This window comes from Mixophyes fleayi, chromosome 5 (genome assembly GCF_038048845.1).
Source record: "Mixophyes fleayi isolate aMixFle1 chromosome 5, aMixFle1.hap1, whole genome shotgun sequence".
Lineage (NCBI taxonomy): Eukaryota > Metazoa > Chordata > Amphibia > Anura > Limnodynastidae > Mixophyes > Mixophyes fleayi.
This window is the reverse complement of record NC_134406.1, coordinates 104,565,497-104,585,751: the sequence shown is the minus strand read 5'-3', so window position 1 is coordinate 104,585,751 and position 20,255 is coordinate 104,565,497.

The window sequence follows — 20,255 nt, the reverse complement described above, 5'->3', positions numbered from 1 at the left end:
GGGGTACGCTCTCTTGTGCTGCATATAATGGAGTACAAAAATTTGGAGGATAAAGTAGTGAAAGATCAAGAACCACTTCCTCCTAATGCTGAAGCTGCTGCCACTAGTCATGACATAGACGATGAAATGCCATCAACGTCGTCTGCCAAGGCCGATGCCCAATTTCCTAGTAGAGGGCATGTAAAATCCAAAAAGCCAAAGTTCACTAAAATTAGCAAAAAAAGAAAATTAAAATCATCTGAGGAGAAACGTAAACTTGCCAATATGCCCTTTACGACACGGAGTGGCAAGGAACGGCTTAGGCCCTGGCCCATGTTCATGAATAGGGCTTCAGCTTCACCTAAGGATCTAAGCCCTCCTCCTCCCCCTCCTCTAAAAAATTTAAGAGAGTTAAGCTGTCATCAACAACACAGCAAACAGCTCTGCCTTCTAAAGAGATGGCATCACAAATCCCCAAGGCGAGTCCAAGGGTGTTGGTGGTTGCGAAGCCTGACCTTCCCATCACTGTATGGGAAGAGGTGGCTCCTTCCACCATTTGCAGCACGCCCTCTGCATATGCTGGAAGGATCACCCACAGAGCATTTACAGATTTGGCTAATGAAGGTGTCAATGTTGTACACCGGGAGGAGGATATTGATGTAGATAGCGCTGAGGAGGAACTTGACGAGGAGGATGCTGATGTGGTTATCTTAAATGAGGCACCAGGGGGGGAAACAGTTGTTGTCCATGGGATGAAAAAGCAAATCGTCATGCCTGGCCAGAAGACCAAGAAATCCACCTCTTCGGTCTGGAATTATTTCTATCCCAATCCGGACAACTAATGTATTGACATATGTACCTTATGTAAAGCTTAAATAACCAGGGGTAAGGATCTTGGCCACCTAGGGACATCCTCACTTATACGTCACCTGAAGAACCTTCATAGTTCAGTGTTTAGTTCAGGAACTGTGGCTAGGACCGTCAGCAGTACAGGGACACCTAAATCCCTTGGTCCTGTTGTATCCACACCAGCAACACCCTCCTCGTCAATTTCCTCCTCAATCTCAATTGGAGATAGTCCTGCAGGCCATGTCACCGGCATGACTGAGTCCTCTTCAATCCGGGATTCTTCCGGAGGATCCTGCAGCGCTACGCCTACTACTGCCGCTGCTGCTGTTGCTGCTGGTAGTCGGTCCTCTTCCCAGAGGGGAAGTCGTAAGACCACTATGTCATTGACTAAACAATTGACCGTACAACAGTCCTTTGCCATGAGCACGAAGTACGACAGCAGTCATCCTATGGCAAAGCGGATAACTGCATCCTTAACAGCTATGTTGGTGTTAGACGTCGGTCCGGTGTCCGCAATCAGTGGAGTGAGATTTAGATGGTTGATGGAGGTATTGTGTCCCCGGTACCAAATCCCGTCGAGATTCCATTTCACTAGGCAGGCGATACCCAGGATGTACAGAGAAGTACGAAAAAGTGTCCTCAGTGCTCTGAAAAATGCGGTTGTACCCACTGTCCACTTAACCACTGACATGTGGACAAGTGGTTCAGGGCAAACTAAGGACTATATGACTGTGACAGCCCACTGGGTAGATGCATCGATTTCCGCAGCAACAGCAGCAGCATCTCCAAAACGCCTGCTCGTTCCAAGCAAGGCAAGGTTGTGTATTACCGGTTTTAGTAAGAGGCACAACGCTGACAACCTCTTAGAGAAACTGAGGGAAATAATCTCGCAGTGGCTTACTCCATTTACACTCTCCTGGGGATTTGTGGTGTCGGACAATGCCAGTAACATTGTGCGGGTATTACATATGGACAATTTCCAGCACGTGCCATGTTTTGCCCACACAATAAATTTGGTGGTGCAACATTACCTGAAGAGTGACAGGGGTGTGCAGGATATGCTTGCGGTGGCCCGCAAAATTGCTGGACACTTTCAGCATTCTGCCACTGCCTACCGCAGACTCGAGCAACATCAGAAAAGCCTGAACCTGCCCTGCCATCACCTCAAACAAGAGGTTGTGACGCGCTGGAACTCCACCCTCTATATGCTGCAGAGGATGGAGGAGCAGCAAAAGGCCATTCAAGCCTACACAGCCACCTACGACATAGGCAAAGGAGTGGGGATGCACCTGAGTCAAGCACAGTGGAGACTGATTTCCGTGTTGTGCAAGGTTCTCCAGCCGTTTGAACTTGCCACACGAGAAGTCAGTTCCGACACTGCCAGCTTGAGTCAGGTGATTCCCCTGATCAGGCTGTTGCAGAAGCAGCTGGAGAAAGTGAGGGAGGAGCTATTAAGCCATTGCAATTCCACAAAGCATGTAGCTCTTGTGGATGAAGCCCTTCGCACGCTTTGCCAGGAACTGAGGGGGGTCACTCCTTTAAAGTCAGAGGAATACATTCTGGCCACCGTGCTCGATCCTCGGTTTAAAGCGTATGTTGTGTCTCTGTTTCCGGCGGACACAAGTCTACAGCGGTGCAAAGACCTGCTGGTCAGGAGATTGTCATCTGAAGAGAAACGTGACATGCCAACAGCTCCTCCTTCATTTTCTTCCACACCTGTGGCTGCGAGGAAACAGCTGAGATTTCATAAACGACCCGCTGGCTGGGATGCAGAGAACATCTGGTCTGGACTGAAGGACCTGCCAACCATTGCAGACATGTCTACTGTCGCTGCATTGGATGCTGTCACCATTGAAAAAATGGTGGAGGATTACTTTGCTGACACCATCCAATTAGACATGTCAGACAGTCCTTACTTTTACTGGCAGGAAAAAAAGGCTGTTTGGAAGCCCCTGTACAAACTGGCTCTAGTTTACCTGAGTTGTCCCCCCCTCCAGTGTGTACTCCGAAAGAGATTTTAGTGCAGCGGGGAACCTCGTCAGTGAGCGGCGAAGGAGGTTGCTTCCGCAAAATTTTGAGAAGATGATGTTCATAAAAATGAATTATCAATTCTTCAATTAAGACCAGCAATGGCCTCCAGAGACTACAGAGGGACCGGTGATTGTGGAGTCCAGCGGGGACAAAATGATAATGTGTGAGGATGAGGAAGTACACACTGAAGGGAGTGAGGAATCAGAGGATGAGGATGAGGACAACATCTTGCCTCACTAGAGCCAGTTTACTTTGTACAGGGAGAGATGAATAGCTTTTTTTGTGTGGGGGCCCAAACAAACCAATCATTTCAGCCACAGTAGTTTGGTAGGCCCTGTCGCTGAAATGATTGGTTTGTTAAAGTGTGCATGTCCTTTTTACGCTACATAAGGGTGGGTGGGAGAACCCAAGGACAATTCCATCTTGCACCTCTTTTTTTGGCATTATGTGCTCTTTGGGGCCTAGTTTTTCAAACTGCCATCCTGTCTGCCACTGCAGTGCCACTCCTAGATGGGCCAGGTATTTGTGCCGCCCACTTGTGTCGCTTAGCTTAGTCATCCAGCTACCTCGGTGCAACCTTTTGGCCTAAAAACAATATTGTGAGGTGTTCAGTGTTCAGAATAGACTGGAAATGAGTGGAAATGAATGTTATTGAGGTTAATAATAGCGTAGGAGTGAAAAAAAATCCAAAAATCAGAACCTAAAACCCAAAATCAGAACCAAAACCTTGAGTGGGGTGTTTTGGCAAAACCCATTCGAACCCAAAACCTCAAGGTAATCAGAACCCAAAACCCGAAACCCAAAACACGAAAAGTGGCCGGTGCACACCCCTACTTTAAACCACAAATGCACCTGCAATTGATAGCCAGAGCTTACTCTAAGGCCTGTTACTCATCTAATCAAAGCAAGCACAAAGTTGTGGACACTTTAGGGGCCCCTTCCATTCAAACCTGGAGAAATTACAATTGTGAACGTATAAGCCCCAAACACGAGTGAAGCTTAATTTTTCAGCTATAAATTTTCAGTGATCGCCATACATCACAGGGGAATGCTATTGACAGATGCAAACTTTAACACAGTCCTGAACCAGAAACAAGATATATCCAAAATACATGACCATTTCCCTGTACTAGGATCCAAAGCATTATAGAGACATATGAAAGAGTAAAGTATTTTTGGAAGCCACAAGCTAACCTCCAAATACTATACTCTCTACTCCCACCTCAAAAAACTTATTCTAGAATTGACATTATTTGGGGTTATGCCAATAGTCTACAGTTATTTCCACATGTGGATATTATAGCGAACAACTGGCCAGACGATTCTAACCTGTCAGCTACCCTTGACTTCATGGGAGACCTAGGAAGTAATAAAACATAAAGGTTAAATTAAAAATTACTTAAACTACCCCTATTTCAATCTATGGTTACAGAAGTGATTGAAGAATATTTCGGTCTAAATACAACTCCTGAAATAAAAAAATAGCAAAATCTGGAGTCACATAGGGCAGTGATTAGAGGTAAAATAATTAACTTTGCTTCTCATCATATGAGGAAACAGGAGCAGCTGCCATCCATAAAGACAGAAAGAACCTTCCATTTGCTCAACCAGCATTTCTATGAAAAATGCAACATAGCTGACATGCTAATAGCTAAGGGGATAAGCATAAACTCTTATCCTATAAAAATTAGCAAGTCTTTAGATCTTACTTCCAAAACTTACACATGATTCCCAAGGCAGCACATGATGAAGCTGTATAGAATTAAATCAAAATCTACCTTGCAAATCTAAAATCCTAAATTTTAAACTTTAAGAATAGTACAGCATACTTTTAAAAATGTTATATCAGGTAAACAGTTGACATACCCTGACAACTGGTAAAAATGATTGCAATTCTCAAGCTGGGCAAGGACTCCGACAGTTTTTCAACTACAGACCAATATCACTACTTAATAATGACCTCACATTGCTTGCCAAGATTATGAAGAACAGAATCAAGCCTCTTCTGCCTCATTTAATAAACCTATAGTCGGTGGACTTTATACCATCCCAGCAAACAATTGCAAAGTACTATCAGCTCCACTTGTCTTAGACACCAAAATGGCATTCAGTAGAGCCTCATGAATGAAAACCTTTTGGCTTAAAATATTTTTTTTCCAAGCATTTTAGGCACTGTACTATAAAGCAACCACAAAAGTTATGACCAAATGGACCACTTCCAACCCAAACTCACTCAAACACAGTACCTTTTTCACTTCATCCTCATACCAGAAATTACCAGTGCAAGGAATTAATGAAAAACGGGATATGGGATGCCACTCGGAAAAGAAACAATGTGATTTAATCCGAACTAGAGAACCAAAGTCTCCATTCAGTATTGCCTTTATAGCTATCTCTACGTTATCGTGGAGCAGCAGTAAAATGTTCAATAAATATTACAATAAGAGAGAATGCATATTAATTTATACAAGATAGTATTTCATCATCATCAGCAGCAGCTGTTTATATAGTGCCGCTATTCTACAGCACTGTACAGAGATCTCGCTCACTTCAGTCCCTGCCCCATTGAAGATTACAGTCTAAATTCTTTAACATACACACACCAAGAGAGTCTAAGGTCAATTTAATAGCAGCCAATTAACCTACTATTATGTTTTTGGAGTGTGCGAGGAAACTAGATCACCCAGAGTAAACCCACACAAACACGGGGAGAATATACAAACTCCACACAGATAAGGCCATGGTTGGGAATTGAATTCATGACCACAGTGCTGTGAGGCAGAAGTGCTAATCACTAAACCATGTTGCTGCCTGTATTTGGTTTCAACCAGTGGCATAAGACATTTGTGGGCCCCATAGCATAATTTTGTAAGGGCCCTCATATACCACCCAATGGTGAAAAACTCACCTAAACACATGGAGCATTGACAAGAAAGAGGGGTTCTCTTCAACTGCGAACCCCATAGCAGTTGCATTTCCTGCATCTATAATAGTTACAATCTTGGTTTTAACCAGAATAAATAAATATTTGCCCTCTGTTTCTTTTTCTTTCTGGATGGTTTGAGAAATTGCGGTCATTCGGATACTTTTTTTTGCATATGTGCTAGGACTGTTCAACCATCCTTATAGAACAATAAGATAGACTTACCCTTCTATCCAGCTACATATTTACTAAACAAATACATTGAATCTCTATACACATACTGCACATGGATAGATGAATCATGCATATGATTAAAGCAGCTCTTTATAATATAGCCATGAAAAGAAAGCAAAATATATCACCCTCCATATTAGCGACAAGAACAGAATATAGTTTATTGCTTCAATGGAATTAATCACCAGTTACATTAAAAATACCATAATCCAATTTAAAAGAACATGGGAATCCTGGTATGACTATAACATGGTTAAAATACCTGTTTAACAATTTACATGTTCACTGTCTCCTTTCATTTGGTGTTAAAACACAGATCACTCACAGGCCCCTCCCTTATGTAGCTTCATTTCCTAATAATTATCCACACAAACCCCATACACCTTTTTGCCCACATATGCTCACATTATTAGTTCAACTTTGTTTTATATTGTCTATTATATTGCATGTAATGTGATTTTGTAAATAGCTATATCTACCAAACTAATGTTTGTTTAACTTTTGTGATGTGATTTTATCATAAATAAAAAATGTAAGATTAAAAAATATAGATGTTTTTGTATTTTTATTAATAGATATTCATTTTCCTGGGAGGGGGTTTTGGTGACAGTTTGCTTAATTTCATTCATGATCACTGGCATGAGGTTGCTGTAAGCACACTGATGGTTTTTCCTCTGACATATTTCATTATCTTGCTGTATGAATAAGTTTGTGCAAATGTTTTTTGGCAATGTGCAAGATTCACTACTACAACTTAGATATGCAAAAAAATGTTAAATTTTCCACTAGTACTGTGGATCCAGCAGGGTAACAGTTATGTACAATTTATCCATTCTGAAATTACTTCAAGCACACAATTTCTAAAGCTGTGCTCTAGGATGCATCCTGCTGTACTTTTACCCTCTGTCTAATACTTCTATTAGTGATGCTTGGTTGTGATATCTGGGGCTAGTGTGGATAGTTTGGAATTTTTTAGTGGAATTATTTCAATCACTAACTGATGATGACTGAAAACTTACAGTTTGCACACCAGAATTGCCATCAAGGACATCTTTAGTCCCATCATAATCAACATGTACATCATCACCATTAGCACATACACTAGGGCTTGATTCTAATCAGAACACAAAATATATGTTTTCTAAGTGTTTTTAAAAGAGCATGCAACTGTTGCACAGTTCCACTTTTGAAATCCACGCGTTTCATAAGATATGCTATAATGTGAATACCGCAGTAAATAAGTTATGTTACGCAATTCCGCCGTAAGCATAGATACAATTACAGGCTTTAGGGATTTTTTTTTGGAGCAACTGCACTATTTTGTCTCCATGCTTTTCACAATGAATTCACATTAGAATGCACATACGTAGATTTCCTTAATTACCCTTATTATTCCGAAAAACACTGCTACCTCTTGACAATTATCTAATATTAACTCTTTCACTAAATAACCTCATTAACCATTACTATTCATTGCTAACAATAACCACTGTATCATAACCTTTACTATTAAATATGTATCATTAATAAAAATTAACATTTCAAGATGAAAATAAACACACAATTTAACAAATAACAAATTAAATCAAACACAACTTCTAACAATAGTAATAAAAACAATGGAGAAATATAATTACTTGTTTCTATAGTTTCAAAACATATTTTTTGATTTTTTAAAAAACTTTCCCTCCCCCATCCCTTCTCTCAAATTATAAGGAGCTGTATGTGCTAGAAGCAATTGCGCTCATTGGAATTACGTCCATTTCTGGGCATGCGCTGTGTGGACTTGAATCAGGCCCTAGATGTAGAATTGACATTTACATTTCTAGTGTTTGATCTGCCATCTCAATTTTCAGGTATTTAACTTTTCCTCTCAAAGTTGTTACGATCACTTACCAATCCCGGTTCCAGCACTGTCTCCTCTCACTGCAGACGTGGCTTCCGGGTATCAGCGGTCATGTGACCATATTTTGGGGCGGGTAATTCAAACATGAGCTTCCTATATAAACCTCGCTCTGACACTCCTGCAGTGTCAGAGCAACTCATATGACATCTGTCTGACTCACTTGTGCATCCTGATTGTTCCCCATTCTCTGTGACTCCGTTACCTATGCTCTTACTCCCTACTTGTTGTATATCAACTACTTACCAGCCTTGCTGTCCTCTACCAACTGTCTGCAGTGCTACATCCAGAGGCTGGTCAGTGGACCACGACCTGTGAGTTCTCAGCAGCTAATCCCATCCCACCTTGCGGCGGTCCTTGGTGAACACCTGACAACTCATTAGATACCGCACCTCTGGTCATCCAGTGCCAATCCTGATTAGCACTTGATCCCCGAATATTCATGGAACAATAAACAAGGAGACTTTTAAGCTTTTATTTATACTTTTGATCAGGGCCTTTGTCCCCAGGTGATCTTGATTGACCATTTGTGTACATACAGGGCGTGAATCATCTTTGGACATAAGTCTTGTTGCGTACCAAATCTTGCATGAAATTGCTCTGTGCATGGTCAGAAAAGACCTTATGCCAGTGAACGCAATTGCATTCAATTAATGTCCAAACATAAATGACACTTCTGACTGCCTATAACTTGAAGGGTTAGAACAGGGGTGGTAAGGGGCAAACACACATAGGCAATGAACAGTAAGGATGTGTAGTTTCCAGAGAGGAAGAAAAGCTACGGTCTTTGGCCAACCGAAGAGGGCTGGAGAGAGTATGTATGGAGATGTAGGGAGCAGTAGAGTTGGAGAGGGCCTTGTATATGTGGGCGAGGAGTTTGATGAGGACTCTGTCGGGGAAGGGGAGTCAGTTTAAATTTTGGCAGAGAGGTGAGGTAGATGTGGAGCAGCAAGAGAAGAAGATAAGTCTAGCTGTAGCATTATGTATAGTTCGAAGAGGATCGAGATGAGAGTAACAGGATTGGGCAAGAGATTTAATGTGATGGGAGAAGGAGGAGTCAACACTTAGGCAGCGGAGTTGGGGAACAGAGGAGATAGCGGTGTTGTCAACAGTGATAGAGTGGATGGGAGGAGAGGACACTCTTGATGGAAGAAAAGACAATGAGTTCAGTGTTGGCCATGTTAACTTTGAGAAAGCGTAAGGACATCCAGGAGGAGATGGCAGAGGGGTAACTGGACAACTGAGACAGGAGGGAAGGGGAGAGATCAGGAGATGAGAGGTAGAGTTAAGTGTCATGGAATAGAGGTGGTAATGGAGGCCAAAGGAACTGATGAGTTCCACCAGAAAGAAGGTGTACAGAGAAAAGATCAGAGGGCCAAGGACAGAACCCTGTGGAACACCTTACAGGAAGTATGAATGGAAGATGGAAAGGTAGGAGGTGAATCAGGAAAGGACGGTGTCAGAAAGACCAATGGTGTGAAGAGTGTGGGGTAGGAGACTGTAATACACAATGTAAAAGGCCACAGAAAGGTCTAGGAGGATAAGCAATTATCCCTGGATTTGGCTGAAAGAAGATTGTGGGTGATTTTTTTCAAAGCAGTTTCTGTGGAGTGGAGGGGTGGAAGCCAATTTGGAGACAATCAAGGAGGGAGTTGTCAGAGAGGTAGCTGCTGAGACAGTTGTAGACAAGCCATTCAAGTATTTTGGAGGCAAAAGAGAAGAGAAAAGGCACAGTAGTTAGAGCGTGAGGTGGGGTCATGATTGCTATTTTAAAGAATGAGTGAGACAAGAGCATGTTTAAAGGATGAGGGAAAAATGCCAATGGAGAGGGACAGATCGAAGAGGTGAGCATGGTGGAAGCAGGCAGTGGGGGAGAGAGTGCGAAGGAGGTTAAAGGGGTTTAGAGTAGCGAAGGTGGATAGAAGAGGCGGGGCAGCAAGTCAAGAACGGTGGGGAAGGTGTGGTTGTAGAGGGAGGATGCCTGGTTGGTGCAGGCCAGGGTGGAAAGAGTCGAGAGGAGAGGAGAAAATAGCAGGATCAAGAGCATCAAGATTGCGTTTAGTAAGGGTAGATTTGAGTGTTGCAGATGGGTGCAGGAGATGGGGAAAGAGTGAAGAAGAAGAGATGATTGCTAGAGAACAGGAAAGGGAAAGTTGGAGAAGTCAGAAAGAGCACATTGATGGGAGAAGACAGGGTCAAGGGTGTGACCAAAACATTGGGTAAGGGAAGAGGTCCATTGTAAGAGGCCAAAGAAGGAAGAAAGGTCAAGAAAATTGATGGATGCTGAGTCCGAGGGGTTTTGATGGGGATGATAAAGTCACCAAGGATGATGAAGGGAAGGTCTGATGAGAAGTAGTGGGGAAGCCGGGCAGCAAAATTATTACTAATTTGGGAACTGGGACCAGAGGGGCAGTAGATGACTGAGATGGATGGGGTAGAAGAGACGTATTGTCACTCACCGGACGGTTAGTGCCTCTGTTCTGGTACGTGGCTCTCTCTCATTCCTGCCGGCGCCTGTCCTAAGCCGCGGCCGTCCGCCATCTTGACTGGATTGCGCATGTGCAGGACTCTTGAACTTAAAACCTTGCTTTTAATCCTATTGGTGAATCACCACTCACTATTTAAGGCACCTGTGTCCTTAGTATCGTTATTTCAAGGGGTAAAGGGACGGGGAGATAGATGGGCCTACGTAAGTCGCACTAGTGGTAGAGCATATCCCGTGTAGTTTAAATTATTAAATTTTATTAGATACGGGGTGCTACCATTCCTTAGAGAAGTAAATGAAAATTTGAAAAAAGAAGGGCTTCATAGGTGCACAAATGCTCTGAATCTTAAAAGGAGTATGGAACACTTAAGACGTAACTTTTATTACTGACATATCAGCGAAATATAAAATAAAATGAAAAAGGTTAAAAACGTGATGTGTACTTAAAAGTTCGCTGGATGCTCCACTTAATCACATTGATCAATAATAACGTCCTTATTCTAGATCCTATTAGTGTATATAACAATGTGAAGTTGCCCGATGGATCAATTATCTCACCACGTCTGGTTTTGATAATATAAGTGAATGATCAAGGGTATAGTCAAAAATTTCTATAGTTAGCCATAGGTTTGTAAACTTCCCTCCTGATTGACTAAATATTGCCCTTAGCTGTCTAGCTATCAAAGGATCAATGAGGCACGGTAATCTAGCAAGTATTCTAGGCTGATCTATATAAGGTGTATTGCTAGCTACCTAATGTGATCTCCATCTAACTTAGGGTCTAATAGGAGCATAGAAAGGATCTGAGGATTTTTAAATGGATAGTGAAAGGCATCCAGCGAAACGCCGACGCGCGTTTCGCTATGTGTGCTTAGTCGTGGCTAGCGGAGGACGCGACTGACAGCTCTTTTATACTGTCAGTATGGGGCTACGTGGATGTCACGTGAGGATTATTACCAATCATGTGGCGAGATATAAGATTGATGTGGTTGGCTGGCTATCGCGGTTCTCGTAATATCCAAGTCTGTTTTGTGGATGTTCTCCAATGGGGTCCTGCTATATTCTCGCTCTATGGCGATGACCCTTCTTATAGGATATTCTGAATTAATAGGGCGGGTGACGTATCCCGTCAGTACATGGTAGTCATAGTAACATTTTATAAACAAATGTCCTCTAGACGGACTGCACTTCTAAAGATTGACTAATAAGGATTATAGATGTCTCGCGGATATCATTTGTATGCAGATTGATTATAACTGCTAATTAATTGTATGCAGTTATAATCAATCTGCATACAAATGATATCCGCGAGACATCTATAATCCTTATTAGTCAATCTTTAGAAGTGCAGTCCGTCTAGAGGACATTTGTTTATAAAATGTTACTATGACTACCATGTACTGACGGGATACGTCACCCGCCCTATTAATTCAGAATATCCTATAAGAAGGGTCATCGCCATAGAGCGAGAATATAGCAGGACCCCATTGGAGAACATCCACAAAACAGACTTGGATATTACGAGAACCGCGATAGGCAGCCAACCACATCAATCTTATATCTCGCCACATGATTGGTAATAATCCTCACGTGACATCCACGTAGCCCCATACTGACAGTATAAAAGAGCTGTCAGTCGCGTCCTCCGCTAGCCACGACTAAGCACACATAGCGAAACGCGCGTCGGCGTTTCGCTGGATGCCTTTCACTATCCATTTAAAAATCCTCAGATCCTTTCTATGCTCCTATTAGACCCTAAGTTAGATGGAGATCACATTAGGTAGCTAGCAATACACCTTATATAGATCAGCCTAGAATACTTGCTAGATTACCGTGCCTCATTGATCCTTTGATAGCTAGACAGCTAAGGGCAATATTTAGTCAATCAGGAGGGAAGTTTACAAACCTATGGCTAACTATAGAAATTTTTGACTATACCCTTGATCATTCACTTATATTATCAAAACCAGACGTGGTGAGATAATTGATCCATCGGGCAACTTCACATTGTTATATACACTAATAGGATCTAGAATAAGGACGTTATTATTGATCAATGTGATTAAGTGGAGCATCCAGCGAACTTTTAAGTACACATCACGTTTTTAACCTTTTTCATTTTATTTTATATTTCGCTGATATGTCAGTAATAAAAGTTACGTCTTAAGTGTTCCATACTCCTTTTAAGATTCAGAGCATTTGTGCACCTATGAAGCCCTTCTTTTTTCAAATTTTCATTCCTTAGTATCGTTGCCTGCTCTTGGTTCTCATTCCTTTGAGACTCCTAGGTGTTTCCTGTGTTCTGCTTGTGTGATCGGTTTGGCTGTGGACAAGTCCTCTCTGCTCATCCGTGGTAAACTTGCCCGCTACAGACTACCTCTACTCCGCTGCATGCCTACACCTGGACAAGCCTTATCTGCTCTTCTGTGGTAAACGTACCCGCTATAGACTGCTTGCCATTCCGCTGCATACCTGCACCTGGACAAGCCTGCTCTGCTCATCAGTGGTAACGTACCCGCCACAGACTATTTGCTATTCAGCTGCTTGCCTGCATTTGGACAAGTCTCCCTTGCTCATCAGTGGTATACTTGCCGCTACAGACTACCCGCTATTCCGCCACCTATCTGCACCTGGACAAGTCTTCCCATCACCGCAGTGGTACAACTTGCTATCCGCAGACCACTGACTCTCCCCGCTACCCACCTGCACTGGCACGAGTCTTCACTGCACATCAGTTGTTATACCTACCTCCGCACTATAGTTGCAAGTCACTGACTCTCCTGCTGCATAGCTGCAAGTCGCTGACTCTCCTGCTGCATAGCTGCAAGTCGCTGACTCTCCATTGACATTCCTTATCCTAAGTTGTTGTACTGTTCCAACCATTCACCATACTGCCCAGAGGATCGCTGTGATAAACTCCGCCCCTCTGGTAAGCATAATCACACCTGGTGAATCCTGGGTAAAAACTCCTAGTGCCCGTGACACGTATAGAGTGGACTTCAAATAATGAGAATGAAAGGGATGGCTCAGGTAGGATGACATTAAAGGTACAGTTGGGTTATAGGAGGATGCCCACCCTGAAGTCTGATAGGTCATCGTGTCTGACAGAGTGGATGAATGAGAGGACCATAGGAGAGAGCAGCGGGTAAAAGCAGTATCAATGGAAGAAAGCCAGGTTTCTGTGATGGCAAGAATGTTAAGAGAGTTGGAGATGAAGAGGACATGGATAGAGCACAGTTTGTTGCATATGGATCTGGAATTCTAAAGAGCACAGGAGAAAGGGAGAAAGGGAAGTGGGGAGATATGGATGTTGCTGGTGCATGAGGGTGGGCTGGATCTGGGATGGACATGAGCGCAGTGGTTGAGGATGGGTATTGGGCAGGAGCAAGTTGACATATTGAAAGAATAAGGGAGTAGGGAGAAGAAGGATAGAACGGGAGAGAATGGACTATCAAATGAGTGGGTGAATGGTGCAGGGGTACTATGAAGGTGATCAGGGGAAAAGAAGAAAGACAGCAATGTGTATAACTAACTGACTGATGTGTCTGTAAGTGACTAACTCTTGTGTGTGTAACTGGCTGAGTGTTGTGTTTGTAAGGCTAGGTACACACTACAGTGTTTTCCAGCCGATTATCGGGTCCATCAGACGATACACGACTGATTGGCCTGATGTCACAGTAGTGTGTACCCTGGAACAATGAACGATTATCATTCCAAAGCACATGAAATCAGTAATCGAGATTTTCAAACTGATTTGAAAATCTCGTTCACCAATGAAACATAGTCGTTCCAATTCAGCAGTATGTATGCACTCACGATCAAGATCTCCATAGAGTTTACAGAGTGACAATCTTTTCAACCAATGGTTATGACAGATGAAGAGCACAGATCTGAAGGTAAATCTTGTAAAATATGTATAGTGTGTACACATGATTCGGCATGCTGATCGGTTTTCAGTCATAATAGATAACATATTGGTTGAAAATTTCTGTAGTGTATACCAAGCCTTGCTGACTGATTGTTGTGCATGTGTAATATACTGACGGATGTGAATGTAACTGACTGACTGATTTGTATGTAAATAACTGAAGTGTATGTAACTGACTGACTAAATTGTATGTAATTGACTGATGTCTATGTGACTGACTGATGTGCATGAGACTGACTGATGTGTACGTAACTGACTGATGTGTATTCTGCTGCATTAGGTGGCAACAGGAATGGTGTCTTCTCATCCTATACACAAACTGAGATAAAAGCTTGAAGTAATATAATATACATTATAAAAGACAACTATCATACTATCATGAATTATTATCACATTTACCAGCAAAATAGAGAAGACAATTCTGTAGCAAAAATGTGCATTTTTATCATTAAATCCATACAAAACTCTGCTACCTGTAACAGCTGACTCAGTTTGCTTCATTAAACACTCCTGGCTTTGATGTTGCCAACTGATATCTAAAATTAATAATTATAGTCGAGATGCACACTCCAAGAGTTTCAACTGATGTTCCTATATGTATCCCTCTTAATGATAGATAGACCAGTACATTTAAAAATTGTACTATTTTAAAGCAAAGCCACAGCTACTGAAGCATAGCAATGTTCCACTGTCACACAACATCAATAAAGTGCAATACACAAAAACTTCTGTAGGCTGTGTGTGAGACAACAAAAGATTAATTCTATTGTCAAAATAAAGGTAAGCCTAACCAAGCGCCAATCCCAAAATCAAGATATAGCTATGAATGACCAGAATGGTCCAACGAGAATTACTGACTGACACTATTCTAGATGTTCATTGCAAAGATAATTGAAAGGAAAAACAAAATCAGAAATAAACATCTGAAACAATAACAATGAAAAAAAAACAAAAAAAAACAGACATATAAATACTGCAATAAACGGATATAAAAATTCTTCCAATAAGGTATTATTCAGGTATTATAAAAGGCAGTCTCCGCATATAAATTCTGCCCCTGACATAGGTTAATATCTCTGTAGATCTGTCACATATGGTATCCTCAGTCCGATAATAGATGCAACAGTCTTTTCATAGATACATCACCTACCGTATCCAGGGCCGGATTAAGGTAATGGAGGCCCGTGGGCTAAGGGGGCCTCCATTCCCCCATGAGGGCCCCCCCCATGATCCGAGCCACCCCCCTAGGTGAGCCGAGCCGCCCCCCCCCCGGCACTTACCTCCTTCTCCTCCTTCCCCGGCGCGCTGTACACTCTTTATTGAGGAGATCTCGTGAGAGTGATTCTCACGAGATCTCCTCAGTAAGGAGACTACAGCGCCGGGGAAGTACTGCAGTGAAAGTGCTCAGCAGCACCGATCGGGCTGGGGGTGCCCCTGCCCACGAACGATCAATACTGCTGCTGAGCACTTTCAAGGGCCCCCTGGATGCCTGAGGCCCCTGGGCTGTAGCCCAGTTAGCCCTATGGTTAATCCAGCCCTGACCGTATCTACAATCTCAGGACAGATCCAGAAGATGTACAATCAGAGATCACATAGCAGAGGAGTATCAGACATGCGTGTTCCATGTAAAGGAAAAAGTAAAAATATCCACATAGCGTGACTCCGTAAAAATAACAATTTATTTAGCTCTAAAACATAAATGATCATAAATCAGAGGGAATGCAAATATTGGAACCCGTACCAGATAGCTGATGTAAAAGCGCCTTCAGATACACACTCACTGCTTGTAATCAGGTGTACTGCAACTCGCGACTAATGGCTCCAACAAGCAAATCCACTATAACAATGATCATCAAGTTCCACTCTCCAGCACCTACGCGTTACGGCTCACCTGGAGCTTTTCTCAAGGTGAATGAGTGGAGCTAGGTGATCTGGCTACGTTAAATACTTCTGCCTTAAAGGAGCCATACATCAAAAACAAATATATATATATATATATACATACAAAAATACATTAATACATTCTATATTACTTGTATAAATGCAAACATGTATTGAAAATATTAAATAAAATATATAAACATACATGATTAATGCATACAAAATGTCCATTGTAAAAAACAGATATAACACTTCAGGTCCCCTATCCACAGACCAACCATTTGTTTAGCTTCATGAATGTAACCATTTGTCTGATCTAACACCATTTACTAGTTAGGATATAAGAAAGGGCTAAGACCATTAAGTAACATAGAACTACATATTATCTGAGAACTTATACATATTACCACCATACAAAAATAAAAATAAATATAAATATAAATAAAAATAAAAATAAAAAATAAAAAATAAAAAATAAAAATAAACATAATAAAAATAGAAATAGAAGGCTCTATGAAGTCAAACAGCAGAATCTGTTGCCAAACAAATTAATCCTCTGTCAAAAACCATTTTAGTTCAAAATCTTGATTTCAACCTCCTGGAGATAAAGTATCCAAATTATAAATTCACTTTATTTCACGTTTGACCAGGGATATTGAAGTGTCCCTCTTTCTCCAATTACTCTCAACTTTATCAATTGCTAGAAAGTTTTTCAAACCACTCCCCAAACAATTATGAACCCGTTTAAAATGGGCGGACACGGAATGGTTCTCAAACCCTTTCTTAATGTTTCGTAAATGTTCAGATAATCATACCTTTAATGGGCGCGACGTGAGTCCAACATAGAAAAGGCCACATTTACATTCTAACAGGTACACAACATTTTTAGTATTACAACTAAGGACGCACACTATGCTGGTGACGCAGAAGGGGCAATGGACATATCTGCACAGGTTGTGGGAGTGCATGAATGTCCTAAGAGGCAGACCCCCCTGGATAGCCATCCATGCAATGTCTTTGTGTCTATTAGTCAGCCTCTTAGAGGCCACATTCTCCCACACATGTTTTGTTGTTGCAACAGACTCCATAATGTGTTTAGCTCTGATGAGCTTGTGGACAGTTTTTGGCTTCCACAAGTCTGGTTTAAGTCCCTCCAGATGGTGCTCCCTCACAAATTGTCCAATATCCAGGTAAAACCAAGGTGTAGTCCAGTTGTAAGGGAAGAAGCTGTCCCAGTTGTCCCAACCAAGGGTCCAAAGAGGCAGGAGGATAAAGTGAGACATGGACTTCCCAGCAGAGCAAATGTTCTTTCTAATAAGAGTTCTGCGGATGCAGTTGCAGATAAAGAAGGCTCGCAGCATGGTGGGGATATCCGGGATCGCATTCCCTCTTTTGTACATGACCGCCCACTTCACTCTGTCCATGTATTAGCTGTAGAATTACGACAGTTATCCAAGGAATGGATGGAGTGATCAAATGTACCATAACTAAGTTCATGATTTATTCTCAGTTTCATTGTACCAGCCATGTGCTCAGGGTGACAGCGATCTCCTCGTCATCATCTTCTAAAGCTTAGTCTGCAGGTGCCATTGACACACCCATTTGTTTTCTCAGTTCTCTTAGCTGTTCTTTAAACTTTAAAATGTATCGTCCTGCCTCAGGGCCTCCTCTGTATTTTTCTTCTGAAGCGCAGTGTATCTCTCGTGTACAATCTCTCTTAATTCCGGGATTTCATCCGGTGAGTCATGTTTTAATTTAAGTACGGCCTCCTTAACTGCGTCTATATATTGGTTTAAATCTCTGTTCAATGCAGCATGTTCCAACATGACAGATTCCATGCTGCCCACATGTTCTGTGTCACAGTCTGTCAGAAGCAGATCTATTGCCACTCCATTTGTAATATCCATTTCTGTGTCTAGATAAGTTTGGAAGTTCTTCAGGGATGACAGGGTGGTATACACAGAGGAGAAGGAGATTAAAGATGCAGCACAATCAGACATGGTTTAATAATGTAGAGTTCATGCAGTGCACTGTTAGGCTTAAGGCAGCTAAGCTATTGTTAGCTTGTTTTGTGGGGGCCCAAACAAGCCAAGCACTTCAGCCACAAAAGTGGAACTGCTTGTCACTTGAGTGCTTTGTGTAACAATCCTGTCCAGGTTTGCTACTTTCTCTGTCTGCTCTGTTTTCCTGTGGATCACATGACTCACCTTCATGGCGGGTCATTCAAACCTGCTCTATTTAAACTCAGCACTGACACCTGCTCATTGTCAGTGCAACTTGTTTGCTAGCCTGACTCCATGGACTCCTGTGTATTCTCTGACCCTTGGGCATTCCTGAACTCTCCTGTTGGATTCCCTGTGGGTGAACCTGCTTCATCAACCAAGTGCTGGTAGCACTATCTTTGGGACTCTCCTGTTCGCAAGTATCTTAATGCATCATTTGACAAGACTTTGTTTATTATGCCAAGTGTGCAGATTATCATCATTGTGATATACTGAACTGCCATCTCACCTATACTACTGTACAAGAACTTATTTGATACCTTCTGGACTGTTCAGCTGATGCTGCTATTTCTACACTCTGCTGTGATCAGACTCTTACCTTGCATATATGTTGTAGTGCTAATCTCTACTAATTACCTGACCCCTGTGGTATCCTGAACATCGTTACTCACCATCTCTGTGTACAGAACTTTGCTGGTCTCTATACATGTCTTGTCACAGCTATAGCCATCCATGCTGCATACTGACTACTGCCAAATATAAAACCATTGCCACGCCCTGCCGTGACTAACTTATATATTCTGATGTGCACAGAACCTGCTAGTAGTTAGCTGGGGACTCCTTCTGTGCTCATATGGATGCAATACATATTCTATGTGTTTTATTGATACTTGCATTTATGTCCCATATATATATATATATATATATATATATATATATATATATATATATTCCTTGTGATTTGCAGTACTGCCATGTTTAATGCTTAAACATTGTAATGTTATATATGATACTCTGCTTATCTCTACATCTCATTACTATTTGCTGCATTGTTGTTATGTGTTGACATGTACTATGCTCATATTCATTGAAGTACCGTATTTGCCGGCGTATAAGACGACTTTTTTGCACTGAAAAACATGCCTCCAAGTGGGGGGTCGTCTTATACGCCGGGTGCAGGCAGTGGAGTGGTTTGATTCAGAAAGCTGTGCAGCAGAGGGCGCTGCATTCGGGGCACACCGCGCATGCTCCTAATAACAATGGCTCCTACCGGTGATAAGAGGAAGCGGGAAGACGACAGAATGGCGACAGCGGGGATGCGAAGAGCTCAGTGGAGACACAATATCCCCTCTCCGGGTTCCGACTCAAGACTGTCCTGAGAGAGTCAGCACGGGACAAAACCATCTTCCTGCACGGACAGGTACCCGGGGGAAGAGTTGCGGGGTTACACAGCTGACTGAAGACAATGGGCGGCGTGTATCACTGGCGCGGCGCGGGGGGGGGGGTTGTGTGTGTGTTATGTCACCCCATTGCTGTCCAGATGTACAGATCAGGGGTGGGGAGCAGTATCTGCAGGACTGGAGCAGCAGCTTAAATAGGGCTCAGATCAACTCCGCTCTGCTGCCTGGTTCAGATGGAGATGCCTGCACCAGTTCTCACCCTGCACTGTGTGGCTGAATGATGGTGGTCCTAGTACATACACTGGTGATCACACTAATAGCTTTAACAAAACTTTTCAATCATTTGTGAATATGACAGCTGATGCCTAACATATTATAGTCATGTCTATTGATATAGTAGATGCTCAGCTTTCCAGTCTCCATAACACAGAGTTACATGTCACACTAGCCTGTCTTACCACAGATTGACGTCATTACACGTTGTAATGAGAGAAGCGCGCTCCTGCCCAACATCCCCTTGTTGTCATTTTATTAGAACATATGGGGGGTATTCAATTGACCAAGGTTTGTTTTTTTCATCCGCAGCTGTACCGTATGGTGTGCGGAAGAGGGGGTAGTCTTATACGGTGAGTATATATC